The sequence below is a fragment of the Gorilla gorilla genome, chromosome 16, assembly GCF_029281585.2.
Source record: "Gorilla gorilla gorilla isolate KB3781 chromosome 16, NHGRI_mGorGor1-v2.1_pri, whole genome shotgun sequence".
Classification (NCBI taxonomy): domain Eukaryota; kingdom Metazoa; phylum Chordata; class Mammalia; order Primates; family Hominidae; genus Gorilla; species Gorilla gorilla.
This window is the reverse complement of record NC_073240.2, coordinates 35,494,982-35,511,713: the sequence shown is the minus strand read 5'-3', so window position 1 is coordinate 35,511,713 and position 16,732 is coordinate 35,494,982. Positions and strand designations below refer to the sequence as shown.

Sequence of the window (16,732 nt, the reverse complement as noted above, 5' to 3'; positions counted from 1 at the left end):
GAGCCACTGTAGCAGTACAAGCCACAGACAAAACCCCTCAGACACCGAGATAGGGAAGGGAGTGGCTTTAATCAGCTGGGAGCATCGGCAGCCTAGTGTCTTAAAATCCGAGCTCGTCAGATGCTGAACTTCTGTCCCTTTTAAGGGCTCACAACTCTAAGGGGGTCCGCATGAGACAGTCGTGATCGATTGAGCAAGCCAGGGGGTATGTGACAGGGGCTGCAAGCACCAGTGGTCCGAGTGAAACAGAGCAGAACGGGAGGTTTCACAGTGTCCTTCCATACAATGTCTGGAATCTATAGATAACATCAGTTGCTAGATCAGGGGTCTAATTTTAACTGCCAGGCTTAGGTCAGGCAGGCCCAGGGCTGGTTTCAGGTCTGGTTCCTAGGCACCAGGCTACCTGCCTTTCGTTTTGCTTTTCTTCCCTTTTCTGAGTATAAAACAATATAAAACAATATGAGAGGGTCTCTCTCTTCCCTCACCACCACATATCATAATGATTTTGATTTTAAGCCAGATTATTATTTTATTTGCCTACGTACAAAAGCTTAAAGGATAGGTTTTATTTTCTCAAACTGTAGACAATTCTACTTGAGCTACTCAAAATAGTGTATTCTAAATTCATAAAAAATAACATTGAGAAAAACACTAGATCAGTCTGAGAAATACGAAAAGAATGATTACTAAATATGTTTAATTTATAGGCATGTGACTCAGACTACAGCTGGGAAACCAGCTCTCCTTGGGAACTTATTTAAAATCTCAGATTCTGTAGCCCTGCCCCCAAGAGATTGTGGTTCCAAAGATTTGAGGTAGGGAGTTTCCAAATGATTTCTTTGTAGGTAATCTCAAGACACACTTGGAGAAACACTGGTTTAGAGAACTGAGTTTAGATTTAATTATAGCAATTCCTCATATCTACTGTGTTCTATTTGTGTTGCATGAAAACAATGAACTGGAGTTTTAAGAATTTCATTACATTTAATTCTTCATATAATCACTATCCATAGTAGCTCATATTTGTTGCACTAGTATAGTATAATAGTGAAGTATATGGGCTTTGGATTCAGATTGCCTGGGTTCAGATTCTAAGCCAATCCTAACTACCTGTGTGACTCGGGCAAGTTACTTAACCCAACTTCCCAGCTTCGTCATCTGTGAAACAGGAGAAATAATACTTCACAGGGTTAGCTGGGGATTAAATTATTATAATGTATGTAGTGTGTTTATCAGTGATAAAAGCACTTTTAAAATATTAAGTATTTGCTAGGCATGGTGGCTTACGCCTGTAATCCCAGCACTTTGGGAGGCTGAGGTGGGTGGATCACTTGAGGCCAGGAGTTGGAGACCAGCCTGGCCAACATAGTGAAAACCCATCTCTACTAAAAGTACAAAAATTAGCTGGGCATGGTGGTGCACACCTGTAATCCCATCTACTCAGGAGTCTGAGGCACAAGAATCGCTTGAACCTGGAAGGTGGAGGTTGCAGTGAGTGGAGATTGCATCACTGCACTCCAGCCTCAAAACAAAACAAAAAAAATATTGCAACCAACTTGTGAGTAGCTGCCATAATGTTCTTGTTTTACTCATGGGGAAATTAGGTCTAGAAAGTTTGAGTAAATTATTCAAGTTCATGTAGCTGGAATGCAGCAGAGGCAGCATGAGGCTCAGGCTGTTAATAAGCCTGTGTGTTGGGTCCTGCTCTATACTGTTTCCATGATCCAAATGTCCCCAGCACCCACCCCACATGGTGGGTACAAATGTCATCTCAATAAACACTTAACCCAAGTCAGTACCATTCAGAATGTGTTCCACAGACCTTCAGCATCAGCATCATCTGGGAGCTTCACAGAAATACAGATTCTCATGCCTCACTCCAGACCTACAGAATCAGAAACTCTAGGGATGGAATCAGTAATTTACTGCTTACCAAGCCCTCCAAGTGACTCCGATGTAAGTTTAAGTTGGAGAGCCCTAGGCTTAGATCAATGGTTCTCAGCGTTGACTGAACATTAGAATTTCCTGGGAAACTAAAAACTTCCCAAAATGCTCAAATGCACCCAGACCAATTAAATCAGAATTGATAGAGCTAAGATCCAGGAATCAGTTCCCAAGTGATTCCAATGTGTGCGAGATTCAGAATAACTGCCCTATATTCTTTTGCCTGATAACCCCTCTCTGTGAAACTGAGTGGCATTGGTCCCCTCCCCATCTCTCACATAATTTCCTCCTTGTTCCACAGCTCTGGGATTCCCTAGGGGTATCTCTCAGATGCTGAGGGTAAAGTGTGGACTATGACTCCAGCCTCCACTGCCATGTCCCGTCCACTCTGGCCATCACTGGCACAGCCTTTGCACTTATTCCTGGCTGCCAGCATTCAGGCCCACAGATGCCTTCTCCTGGTGCTGAGTCATTCACTGCTCAGTTGCAGATCTGAACCAGGGCAGGAAGCTTAACTCCCTATCCTCTAAGTCCTGCTTTCTCTGAATGCTCCCAGAAGAGGCCCTAGGCCAGGAGAGTTTAGTGGGACAGCTCTGTTTGTTTACAAGATAGGCCTTTGTTTCAAGATGTTCACAAACACTCTTGAAGTAGCTCATCTGGGATGTTTTAGATGCTATTAGTTAGAAGTGTCACTCTCCTCCAGTCTTCAGGTCCTGTGGCCAGTCTGTTCATCGTGCCAGATTCCACTTGAAGTAGCTGTAAATTCTCCTTCTGGGGATCTTCCATTACGCCACAGTTTTCCGATAGTCATCAGCCCCTGATTCATCAAACATGCTTGCGTACATTGGAATCTCCTCAGCCTCAATGGCACCCGACACCACATGCCAGACGTATTACTGGACCAGCCAATGTGCTTTCTCTAAATATAGAGAATAGGATACATTTAGCACTGCTATTTAAATTTCATAAACTATGATCACCTAAGCATAACAAATTCATTCAGAATCGACTTGATTGAAAAACTGAAATTACTAGATGTTTCACACACTTTATATTTAATCGCCAAAACTTTTATATTTTGAGATAATTGCAGGTTCACATGCAGTTATAATAAAACAATCCAGAGAGCCCATATACCCTTCATCTTGTTTTCTCCAGTGGTAACATCTGGTCTGACTAGAGTACCATATTACAACTAGGAAATTGACATTGATACAATGCGTCAAGTGTATTCAGATAGCACCAGTTTTATATGGACTCAGTTGTGTGTCTGTGTGTGTTTGTGTGCGTATTTAGTAATAAGCAATTTCATCACACACATAGATGCATATGGTCACTACAATTCAGTACAGTTCCGACACAAGGATCCCTCACACCACCCATTTACAGCCACAACTACTTCCTTTCCTTTCCATTTCCTGAAGCCCTAGCTCATTAATCTGTAATTTTGTCATCTTGAGCATACGATACAAATGAAGTCATACAGTGTGTTGTTTGTACACTTTTCTTAGTGCTTGCTCTAGGTATTACAATATACAAAGATATCATCATTGTCGAGTCTACTGGTAACAGCATTTTGCCACATCCGGTAGAGTACAGAGACCTTCTTCCATTTAGATCTCTTTACCCTCCCAGCTTCTTAAAGATGATTGTTGTAAGTATTGGCTCTACCAAGATTAGGACCATGTCAGATGCATGTTATAATTTTTGCCTTAACCATCAAATGCGATTTAAGAAACTCATGAGAAAGACAATTTATTATATTTACCCCTATTTCTTTTACCAATTCCAATATTCTTTCCTTTTTGAAGTGTTAAGCCTTCTGCTATTTCCTTTAGCCATTTTTCTAAATAATAGATTTGCTACCAACGAGTTTTCTTAGCTTTTGTTCATCTAAGAATGTCTTTATTTCTCCTTCATTCCTGTCAGACATTTTTGCCAGAAACAGAATTTGAGGTTTACAGTTCTGTTCTTTCAGTGCTTGAAAAATGTGCCACTTTATTCTGGCCTCTATGGTTTCAGAAGAGAAATCTGTCCTCATTTGCATTGGTGTTTTCCTATAAGTAACGTATCGTTTCTCTCTGGCTGCTTTCAAGATTTTTCTTTGCCTTTCGTTTTCAGACTTTTAAGGATGATAAGTTTTAATGTGGATTTCTTTGGAATTATTCTATTTGAGATTCTTTAAGCTTCTTAAATCTCTATATTTCTGTCTTTCACCAAATGCAGGAATTTTTCAACCATTATTCCTTTGAATACTTTTTTCAGTCCCACTTTCTCTCTCCTGAGGATCCAATGGTACAACTGGTTAGCTCTTTTGTTATTGTCTCACAGGTCCCTGAGACTCTGTTTATGGTTTTTGTTCGTTTGTTTGTTTTTGTTTTTTGAGACAGGGTCTTGCTCTGTCACTCAGACTGTAGTGCAGTGGTATGATCTTGGCTCACTGCAACCTCTGCCTCCCAGGCTCAAGCAATCCTCCCACCTCAGCCTCCCAAATAGCTGGGACTACAGGCATGTGTGACCACACCTGGCTAATTTCTTGTATTTTTTATAGAGATGGGTTTCTACATGTTTCCCAGGCTGGTGTTAAACTCCTGAGCTCAAGCAATCTACCCACCTCTACCTCCCAAAATGTTGGAACTGCAGGCGTGAGCCACCTCACCTGGCCTCTGAGACTGTTTTTATTTTTTTCAGTCTACACTTTTCTCTGTTAATCTGGAGTAAAATCTGTTGACCTGTCCTCAAGTTCACTGCTTCTATCCTCTGTCATCTCCACTGTATTATTGAGCCCATCCATTAAGTTTTTTATTTAGCTTATTGTATTTCTCACTTCTATAATTTCCATTTGGTTCTTTTTTATAACTTCTGTTTCTTTGCTGAGATTTTCTCAGTATTTTTTGCATTTGTTTCAAGAGAATTTGTGATTGCTTATTGAAGTATTTTTATGATGGTTGCTTTAAAATTCTTGTCAGATAATTCCAGCATCTAATTCATCTTGTTGTTGGTATCTGTCAATTGTCTTTTCTCATTCATGTTGCGATTTTCAATTGTATCCTGACGGTTTTTATATTATATTCTGGATCATATTTAATCTTCTTTTATTAGCAGGCAGCCCCCTGTTGAGATATTGAAGACTAGGTAGATGTGTATGTTTAGCTTCCTGACACCATCCTGGCAAAAAGGGAGTGCTGACTCATACTGCCTCACTGCAGTGGGGTGGGTGGGAGGAAGCTCAGCTCCCCATTTGGCCCCACTGACACCTTCCCAGTGAAAGAGAGGCACTGACTCCTACCATCTCCTGGCCTCCAAATGGGAATGAAAACTCAGCTGTTGCAGGAAGTAAGGAACCCCAAATGGAGGGACCGGCTGGAGCCACGGCAGAGGAACATAAATAGTGAAGATTTCATTTTAATATGGACATTTATCTGTTCCCAAGTAATACTTTTATAATTTCTTATGCCTGTCTTTACTTTAATCTCTTAATCCTGTGATTTTCGTATGCTGAGGATGTACGTCACCTCAGAACCACTGTGACAATTGTGTTAACTGTACAAATTGATTGTAAAACGTGTTTGAACAATATGGAATCAGTGCACCTTGAAAAAGAACAGAATAACAGTGATTTTTAGGGAAGAAGGGAAGACAACCATAAGGTCTGACTGCCTGCCGGGTCAGGCAAAAAGAGTCACATTTTTCTTCTTGCAGAGAGCCTATAAATGGACGTGCAAGTAGGGAAGATATCACTAAATTCTTTTCCTAGCAAGGAATATTAATATTAATACCCTGGGGAAGGAATGCATTACTGGGGGGAGATCTATAAATGGCCGCTCTGGGAATGTCTGTCCTATGCGGTTGAGATAAGGACTGAGATATGCCCTGGTCTCCTGCAGTACCCTCAGGCTTACTAGGTGGGGAAAAACCCGGCCGCAGTAAATCTGTGGTCAGACCGGTTCTCTACTCTCGATCCCTGTTTTCTGTTGTTTAAGATGTTTATCAAGACAATACATGCACAGCTGAACATAGACCCTTATCAGTGGTTCTGCTTTGCCTTTGTCCTCTTCCCTCGGAAGCATGTGATCTTTGTTCTGCTTTTTGCCCTTTGAAGCATGTGATCTTTGTACCTACTCCCTGTTTTACACCCCCTCCCCTTTTGAAACCCTTAATAAAAAACTTGCTGGTTTGAGTCTCAGGTGGGCATCACGGTCCTACCGATATGTGATGGCACGCCCGGTGGCCCAGCTGTAAAATTCCTCTCTTCGTATCTTTCTCTTTATGTCTCAGCTGGCCAACACTTATGGAAAATAGAAAACCTATGTTGAAATATTGGAGGCGGGTTCCTCTGATACTCAGCTTTCTGCTGGGCTCCATTGTTACCAGGGAGTGGGGAAGGAGGGGGCTAACACACACAGCTTTGTGGCTTCAGGGTAGCTGCAGGAGGTCAGCTTCTCACTGGTGCTGCTGAAACCCGGGTGGTGGTGGGGGGCATGGAGGGAAGTAGAGGGGCAATGAGAATCCATATCCCACCCCCTCATTTTGCCTGGTTGTTTCTGGGTGAGGACGGGAGTGGGGACCAGAGTGCCCATTAGCTCTATTTTGCACATTGTTGTACAGTCTCATTGCTGCTGGGTGGGGGTTAGAGGTTCAGTTTGCTGCTGCTCCTTGCTGACTCTACCCTGGTGGGAGAATGGGAGCACTGGCCGCTTCTGCTGGCAGGAAAGGGAAGACTAGCTCCCTGATCAGTCCTACCAATACCACGGGGCAAGTGAGTCAGAGCACCACCATCTGATGCCACAGAGACTGGGGATGGGGAGGAAGATCAGCTCTAAACTCCGTCTCACTGAAACTGTGGAGAGGGGAATATAATTTTCCCATTAGTACTTGGCAAGAGTAGGGCAGGTATTACCAAAAAGGCTTCCTATTGCAAGGGCACCAGCTTCTTGGTCCTTTGACTAGGAGGAACAGACTTTTCTTAGAGCTTATTTTGTCTGTGCCTGTTGGCAGCTCTAGGTTGGAGGCATCTGCAACACCCTGTCTGGGATATATGAGACGCAATAACGAAACTTACAGAACTTACCAGCAGCTTGTTTTTCAAGTCCCCAAATCCCTAGGCAGTCCACCTTCTTTCCTCCTTTGAGTTTCCCTAGGTCTGTTTGTTGTGTTATGGCCACAGTTGTAAGAGGGAGCATCTACAAGAAATGGAGTGCTCCCTCTTGACTGGAACCAGAAGCATGATCTATACTTGATTTTTAAAAGAAATAAATAGATAACAGGTATGTCAATACTAACAGTGAATTCATTTAAGCAGCTTTCCAGGATATTATAATTTTGTTTGGCCCAATAGTCTACATCTGTCACATGTGTTATGCTATAGTGTGTGACAAAAATTAGTTTTCCAAAGGAGAATATTCTGGAAATAACTTCACAGTATCAAAGAAAATTAAATGATCTTCTCTGTAGTTTTGTGTGGGCATATCAAGATGAACTTAATTCTCTGAACAATGGTAGTTTTCAACTTAACTAGAAACCAAATTCCTAAACAATTTGGCTAAAAGAAATTTTATTACATCTAAAAAAATTTGGAACAGAGTTAGATTATAGACCAAATATGAAGACAGTTTTAAAAATAACGGTGCTGGTGAAAAAGAGCCTTAATACTCACAGATGCAATGTCTTTCTTAAAGTATGTGGAAGTTATTACGTAGACAACTCCCCTGGGCAAATGAGACAAAAATATGCTTGACTTTCAGCAAGAGGATGTTACATTAGATTGTTTTCTTTCTTTCTTTAATAGATAAAATTAATATATGCTTCTGGAAAAATATTCAAATAATACCTAAGTAAAAAATGGAAACTGTAATAATTCCTTCCTCCCTTAATTTTCAGTACTTTTCCCATGGTTAAGAGTTTTGGTTTGTTTGGTTAGATTTTTTTTGAAATAGGCTTCAGTAGTCAAAGATTTATGTAAACCGTAGAACTTGAAATCATTCACTCCCTAAAGACTTTGAAAACCAGTCATGGCAAATGACTTAGGAAAAGTAGGGAAGAGCTTTCTCTTGGGTCTGTTCCAGCTTTCAATTCATGAAGAATAAGATGTGGCTACCCTTTAAAATATACATAGAAACACATACATTTCACATACTTTTCATCTGAAAGGACCAGTTGAGTGCACCTTCAGCAGTGTGCTTATTTCTGACTTTACTTGGAACCCGGAAGTTGTCTTCTTGGAAGTACAGCATGTGGTACACAGTGAGCATTCAGTGAGTATCTGCTGAACGAACTGTAATTATTTTAAGAGGGAACAACATATTTTTGTCTTCCTCATAAACATGATTCAGGCAGAAAATAATGCAAAAGCTTACAAACATAATCTATTCATCAGCTAGCCCTCATAGACTCAGCTCAAAATCCATAAACTATGAAGTCTTGCCCAAGGACCCTCATGAGAAGGGCTCGCTCCCTTTTTCCAGCCCCTCAGCCTTTGTTTAATACCCTTTCGTGCTGCTTAGCACAGATCTTTGTGGTGGCTTGCTGGGTTTAGGTACTATCTAATAGAATGAAAACATTCTCTTGGTGTGCATACACCATCTCATGCACTCTAATATTTCCCACTGTTCCTGGCACAATGTCTTGCATAGAGAAGCCATTCAATAAATATTGATTGAATGAAGAAATTGAATAAACCACATCTTGATTTCAAGGGAACACCAATTTAGCCACCAAATTGGCTTTTTCCTTTTGTTCATATCTACATTTGTATGATAAGCATCACTATTTTGATTATATTTAGTTAGAAAGTATGATGTTTCAAATCAAAGAGTTTATTCATCTGTAATATTTTGCTAAGTTGTTTGCAAAATGAGACACTTGGAACACATTTGGATTTCTACGGTGACAGCAAGTCTTGAATCTCCCAAAGAAGTTATTTGAAACCCTTTGTTCAAAATCAGTCGCTGAGATCTGAATGTCTTCTTGGTTAATGCTGAGAATTTAAATAGCGTTCAGGGAGACCAGGAGGGTAAAAGATACTTCATTGGAAATGACACATGCTCTAAGAATAGAGCATTATATTTTCCTATCATGCCACATTTCTTTGTAAAGGTATATTCATTTCACACTTTCAGTGTGGTGATTATGAGATGTTATCTGGACCATTTACATTCACAAATATCTGAGAAAACAAAGAACATCTGTTCATTCTTAGCTGCTGCCTGATACCAGCCTTAAGGTTTTTAAACCCTGTTTATGTGATTGTGACTGAATCAGATGATTTGGAAAGATGTACTCAATCTATCCTTGTGACATTGCAATGAAATAAATGTAGGAAACAGAAACAATAAACCTTTCATTCATGACTGATTCTCTCAGATACACACAAACATATTCCAGGTGAGAAAGTAGGCAAATTTAACATTTAACCTTTCACATTTAGTCAAAATAAGAGTTAGTTTCCAGATAGATCAAGGAAAAATCTGACTAGATAAAAATGTAAATTATGGAATAATATTTTAGGGTTTGATATTTAGGCCTGAGGTGTGCACACTTTTAGAAGGACCCAGAACACTGGAGCTGTTCTGATACATAAGGCTTTCTGCCTCATGGGATCACTTTTGCCTTTTCTCTTATCATTTTTGGGGCCCACATCCCTGAGTTGGACAAAATAAACTCAGTATAAAGTTTTGCACTGCCAGGTATGAAAGCAAAGCCTGAGCCCCTTGTAACCACATTTGTCTGTGCTTCTGATTTAGCATTTTCAGTTTTCTATTCAGACAGAAATGAGAGGGAAGAGGTGTTGTAGGCCACTCCCCCATCAGCCTCTTTCTACCCTCATCCCTCTCTCCTCCGCCTCGCCCACTACCTTGAGTCAGCAGCTTAGTGACGCGATCCTTGGGTGGACACCAGAAATGGTCAATTATGCCAATCTAAGAGACCAGCTCAAATTAAAGCTTCAGGGCTCTCCCTCTGAAACTTCAAGAGAGGGGCTCTGGACTTATCATCACTGAACAGGGAACACAGAAAGAAGATGGCTACATACATTGGTGAAGGAATGAGCCCAGTGTGAATCTTTTGTGAAAACTATAAGTAGTGTGCTGTAATATTAAATTCACTAGAATCTCTCACTGGAAAATTGCATGTTTAAAGAGAGTTTGCAAAAACATTAACTGAATAGAGAGCACTTTGCTTGTTCATCCTTAAAGAATGTTCTCACCTTAGGGTTACCCAACCATTGCAGGTATTTCTTTGATGATGTAGTATTTTACTCTGTTCTGTCCTTTGGGTCATGGTCAAGGTTGTTCTGATCACTTTTCAAGGCCCACATCATAGTTTAATGGCTGATTATTTTCTCTTCTCAGTCCTCAAAGGCTGGCTCTTCTCTCTGGAATATCATAAGCCATAGGCCTACTTATTTGGATGGGTGCCAGCATTCACGCACAAGTAACGGCTTAAGAAGGCTTTTCAGTTGTTTTTATTTTGTATGTACAAGTTCTGTAGGTACACAGTGCTAGCTTTAGATAAAGCCTTTGTTATTATTTTTAATTTATGAAATTAAATAAGAGGTGGTTAAGATGAACTGGTTATCTGTGGTCTAAATTAAGAACAATTTTGATGATAAAATAGCTGTAAAGATGTTTTTCTAAAAGAAGTGCTTTCAGACCCTCCACATGAAGACAATGCCTTCAGCAGTATATTCATATGGTTTAGTTTTATGTTGTGGTAGACCAGTTTTTAAACTACAAGTTTGAAACAGTTCAACAGCTGACTTGGAAACCAGAACCCACCCTCTGAAATATATAAGTGGGATATATAAAGATGGTATAATCCCAAGGGCAGAGCCTGCTCTGAGTTTGACATTCTTTAGTTCCAGCTGTTGACTAGAGATAATTTACTTTATAATAGTAGGACCAAGAAATGCTTTTAATGCAAATTCCTTGCATTGCATGTCTCTCTTTGAAGAACAAGTGGACATTCTTGCAGACTACCAGAATAGGAGGCTGTTTGTCTTTTCTCAGCCCAGCGGCTATAAGTAGATATGGAAGCCAAGGCCTTATGAATTTTATGCCACATTTAGTTTTATTTTAGGGAGGTTACAATATAGAGCTTTACAAACTCCCCTAGACACGTTATTTTCTTTGTACTTTTCTGTTCACTGTTTTTCCTAGTTTATCACAATAAACACATACTATATTAATAATGAGGGAAACATTGTTTTAGATTGCCAGTTGTACTTACCATGTTAAGAGGAAAATCAAAATGACATTATAGTTTACAGGTAATGGGTTTTTTTCATTAAGCAATATATGCTATTTATTTATTTATTTATGTTTGAGTCAAGGTCTTGCTTTGTCGCTCAGGCTGCAGTGCAGTGGTGTGATCACAGCTCACTGCAGCCTGGACATCCCAGGCTCAAGCAATCTTTCCACCTTAGCCTCCAGGAGTAGCTACTCCAGGAGTAGCTAGGACCACAGGTGTGCACCACCATGCCCAGCTAATTATGTATTTTTGTAGAGATGGGGGTTTCGTCATGTTGCCCAGACTGGTCTTGAACTCCTGGATTCAAGCGATCCACCTGCCTCGGCCTCCAAAAGTGCTAGGATTACAGGCCTGAGCCACCACACCTGGCCCATGCTTTCACTGGGATGGAAAAAACTACAGATATATACGCAAGTCATGGCGGACTCTTAGCTACTTGTAAAATGGCCATCCCAATTGTAATTTCAAATGTTCTCTCCATTGTTCCTACAAATTCATTCTTATCTATCTATTCGTTCATTCTTTGTTTTGTCCCACACAAGATTTATGCCAGCTTACAAAGATAGAGAGAAAAATGAAAACTAAAAGTAGAAGAAAAATAAAAATAAAAAATAGAGATGGGTGTGTAAAACAGATCAAAATGACCTATAATCGCTGTAACAATTGGGCCACATATGTGGTTCTCTAAAATTTTTCTTGGCCAACACCAAAAGTGAAACCTTAGCTGGTCACTAGATTCAGGGAACACAAATCAAAACAAACTAGTTCGTTGGTAGATGTGCTTCTGACCTTGGTACCAGAGTCAGACAGGGAATTTTCCCAAGGAGGCTTATAAAGAAGACTGTGTCCTATGATGAACATCCATGAAAACATCCTTACAATGTCCTTACAATAGAGATGGTGACCTACTGTTACACAGCCCCTCAACATAGGCTGGTGACATCATATCAAAGAACAGTTGGGGCTGGGCACGGTGGCTCACACCTATAATCCCGCACTTTGGGAGGCCAAGGCAACTGGATCACCTGAGCTCAGGGGTTAGAGACCAGCCTGGGCAACATGGGGAAACCCTGTCTCTATGTACAAAAAAATTAAAAACAAAACAAAACAAAGAGAATAGTTGGGTAAAAATGGATTCTACAGCTGGAAGTCTGCCCAGCTTCATCTAGAAACTGACCATGTTGACCATATACACATAGAAAGTGGCAGGATAGTGCCAGCCTCTAGGAAATTCTCAGGAAATGTCAACAATTAGTGTTACCATCACCAATATTGTGTGTCAGATGAGTGTTTGATCTTTGCTGGGGAAGAGATGGGCTCTACATGATGCAGGTGAGTGAAAGCGGCCTGCAGGAGGTTTTCTGAGCTCACAGTTCTTACTACTGATGCAGGTCTCCCAGCCCTTCTGCTTGCAGGTCAGGCTTAGATCAGACATTGTCATAGTTGGGCTCTCCAGGAAAGATGGATTTGCTCCAGGTAATACTCGAAACACTGAAACTCCATAAATAAAGTCACTGCCAGTGTGCAGAGCAAGTCAAATCTGAGCTAAGAGCAGTACCTTCCAAGCAGAAACTCATGGGCATGAGCATTTCATTCTTGACAGAAAACTCCTTTTAAGGAATTTAAAAGGCTATCTAGAAATCCTTTCTTATTCTTTCCCGCTGATGTCACCAGGATAGAGGAGACTGAAAATGTGGTCTTTAGTCTGAGTGCGGTGGCTCACGCCTGTAATCTCAACACTTTGGGAGGCCGAGGTGGGCAGATCACTTGAGGCCAGGAGCTCGAGACCAGCCTGGCCAACATGGTGAAACCCTGTCTCTACTAAAAATACAAAAATTAGCCAGGCATGGTGATGTGTGCCTGTATTCCCAGCTACTAAGGAGGCTGAGGCAGGAGAATAACTTGAAACTTGCAGTGAGCTGAGATTGCCACACTGCACTCCAGCCTGGGGGACAGAGCAACACTCTGTCTCAAAAAAAAAAAAAAAAATATAGTCACCAGGATCCAGAGAAGCGTCTTCCTTCTATGTTCCCTTCTATGTTCTCCCTCCCCCGTGCCCCTTCCTCCTTCCCCTGTCCTCCTTTTCTGAGTCTTATTAAATGGTTCATTACAGTTGGTCCTATCATGTTAGAAGACAGTGACGGCTGGGACCTGCCAAGAACAGAATCCATCTGGGGCCAAATACCCTCTGCCTGGGTTAATCCCCTTGGTGGTTGCGTATAAAACACGGGGAAGTATGCTGTGAAGATTAGCCATGCCTCATATATTGGATTCTGAACACCAGGATGTGTGGGGGCCTGCAGCCCTCACCATCACGTCACTTTCTCCTTTCAATGAAAACTGAAACCCAGCTCCAGCCAGAGGGCAGTGGGGGTGAACAAATGTGTAGGCAAAGAAAATAGGAATGTTTAGGAAGGCTAGATCCTCCCCCCTGGTCTGATCTAAACCGAGGCTCTCCCTCCCCCGGCATACAGAATGCAGGAGGGACAGGAGGTGATGGGGAGGGCTCATGGGGAGGAATTAAGTGTGGCTCTGTCTGTTTCTGGCTTCTCTGTAAATACTGTGACACCTCCGAATGGAGGAACAGCTGAGATAAGTGACTGCTAATCCCCCAGTGCCGGGGAGGAGGCTGGGCCGCTCCCTTCCAGATCCCAGCAGATGGTGGATGAAACAGACTTCCCCCGAGGCAAGGGCAGTGGGAACTGTCCCACCTTCTGTTCCTTCAGTTTGCCCGGCACGTCTCCCTCATGGCCAGTCCACGCCGAGAAGGGCTTCGCTGGCCCTCAAGAGCCCTGGGGACCCGCCCCAGCTCTGCCGTCCCACTGGGATCTACAAGGTCAGCCAACCTGGACTCCAGCCAGCACTGGCAGCTTGGGCAGCATCCAGCAAAGCTCTGTGGGCTTCAGAGAGAACAGCCAAGCAGTGCGGCTAAGTTTTTCACTCTGCAGAGAAACATACCTAGGGGAGAACGGTGAGGGCTCATTTAAAATGCAGATTCAATCTTCCAGGGTGGAACCCAGGAATCTGAATTTCTATTAGGCAGTCTAGGTAATTTGGCTGGAGGCGGTTCTAGCATCACATTCTGAGAAATAGCAGACCAAGTATATGTGAAGGTATTTTTGGTGGTGGTTGGGAATAGGGCTTAAAATCAGGTGCCTGAGTTTGAATTGTCACTCCACCATTTGCTCATCTGTATGACCTCAGACAAAAAAGGCTCAGTGGTTCCCTACCTCGTAGGATATAAACTGGTCTTTCTCAAACTGCAGGAAGCACAATTTAGTCACAATTAGCAATAAAAAAAATAACACTGGGAAACTGCACAACAATGTGAATGCACTGAACACTTTTGAACTGTGTACTCCTAAATGGTTAAGACAGTAAATTTGATATATGCATATTTTACCATAATTTTAAAAAAAATCTAGAATGTACCAAAGAGATGTCATTTTTTTCTTCTTTGTTTTGTAATTTTTTTGTTTTGAGATGTCATTTTTATATGCTTAAAAAGCCAATCTCAATTTTCAAATTAAGTGGATCTGTAAAAAGTAGTTTAAATAAAACTCAGTCATGAAATCTTACTTTCCTGTTGGTTTACATTTTAAAATATATAAAATAGGGTTCAAAGTTTTTAAAATGTGGAAATCAAGGCCAGGCTTGGTGGCTCATGCCTGTAATCCTAGCAATTTGGGAAGCTGAGGCTGGCAGATCACTTGAGCCCAGGAGCTTGAGACCAGCTTAGGCAACATAGTGAAACCCCGTCTCTTCAAAAAATACAAAAATTAGTTGGATGTGTTGGCGTGTGCCTGTAGTCCCAGCTGTTTGGGAGGCTGAGATGGAAGGATCAGCTAAGGTGGGAGAATCGGCTAAGGTGGGAGGATCACCTGAGCCTGGGAGGTCGAGGCTGCAGTGAGCCCTGATTATACCACTGCACCTGATTATACCTGGGTAACAGAGGGAGACCCTGTCTGAAGCAAACAAACAAATACATAAAAATAAAATAAATAAAATGTGGAAATCGAGTGGTAATACAAATAGTAAATATCAAACAATCATAAACCTTTAAGAAATAAGCATTCTTTCTTGCTACACACATAACACATATGAAAATACACTGTTTTGAGTGTTAGGCAATGAAATTGAGCGGAATAGGAAACACATTTTTCAAACATTTTAAGGGTGAATATTATTCCACAAAACTGCTGTTGAGTCCTGCACTGTTCTACTGGCCTCCCAGTAGAGCCAATGGTCCTGAGATGAGGGGGCTGGACGTGGCCTCCTAGGCCCCTGAAGCCTGTGCAAAGGACAAAGGTCAATAATCATGGTTTTCCATTCCTGAGAGTCTTTGCACCTCTGGCAGTGATAGTGGGAGTCTCTCACCAGCCACTCCCATGTAGAAACTCTTTCTCTCATGCAAATGTTCATAAACTTCAGTTCTGCTCTACTTTTAAAAACGAACAACACTTCCTGGGGAAGGCTTTCTCGGAAACTCTTTCAGACCCCCCTTCCCTTTTTGTGACTATCCTGCTGATACCTCTTCTTCCTTCCCAGTTTGTGCCATAGCTGTCTGACTTTTCTGTAATTGCCACGGAGGATGAGTCCTGCTCTGTTTTATTTATCACTGAATCCTTAACTAGCACAGTTCTGGTCCTGCAAAGATTTGCTGAATCAATGAAGAATGAAATCAACCTGATTCTTTAAAAGGCAGAGCTACTACTGCCTCCAAAAGTATCATTATTACACATACAATTTGCTTTGTATCTTCCATATTACTTACAGCATTTGTTTCTAACTATTACAATACACAATAACTTCTGCAACAAGTGTTATGGTATCACTTTTGAGAGGGAAAACTTGGGGCTTGGGAAGGTTAAGTGTCTTGCTCAAGACCAAACAGATAGTTAGTAAGTGATAAAGGCAGCATTTGAGCCCAGTTCTGTCTGGCTCTGACACCAGTCCCATTTCTCCTTTTCCTTGGTTTTTCTATATTTTCATGAGACAAGGCAGTTCTACTCTTGGCATCCTGTCAATAAACATTTTCACTGTAAAATGCCTGCTGTGCTGCACAGAGTAATCTCAGCCAGGTCTCTTACCCGGCCCCACCACACAGCTGCCCATCGCGTTTCTTCTCCAGACCAACCCAAACATGGTTGGGGAGTTCAGAGGGGAGGGCCCAGCATTCCCCAGTCGGGACAAGTATCTAATCAGCAGGCCTCCTCAGCATATCAGCCCAAGACCACTCTAGAGAGAGATGCCGGTGCCCAGTTTTCTATTTTTAACTGGTGTGAACTGGAGGAAAAACACAAGCATTAAAAATCAAAGCTCCAGTCAAGAACTGAGAATGCAGGGCACCCCAGGGCAAACTAGTGATCTGTGTCCTTCTTACATCTCCCTCTTCCTTCTCCCTCTCCTCATTTCATGTCATTTTTCTTTTTCCTTCTCAAAAGTTCAAGATCCTGAGAAATCTGTTTTCCACAGAGGAGATGATATCTGTCATTTATGCCAATGCTTCTCACACTTTAATGTACATACCAAGCAAATGAGG

At 41.6% G+C, this 16,732-nt stretch overlaps 1 long non-coding RNA gene across 1 annotated transcript in view; it reads right to left on the bottom strand.

The window, feature by feature from the left end:
- Positions 1–205: 205 nt before the first annotated feature.
- Positions 206–16,732, bottom strand: part of LOC109023521 (uncharacterized) — a 57,835-nt gene continuing 41,308 nt past the window's right edge. Inside the window, exon 3 of the long non-coding RNA XR_002002950.3 lies at positions 206–2,863. This is a non-coding gene — a long non-coding RNA (uncharacterized lncRNA). The remainder of the gene's footprint in view (positions 2,864–16,732) is intronic.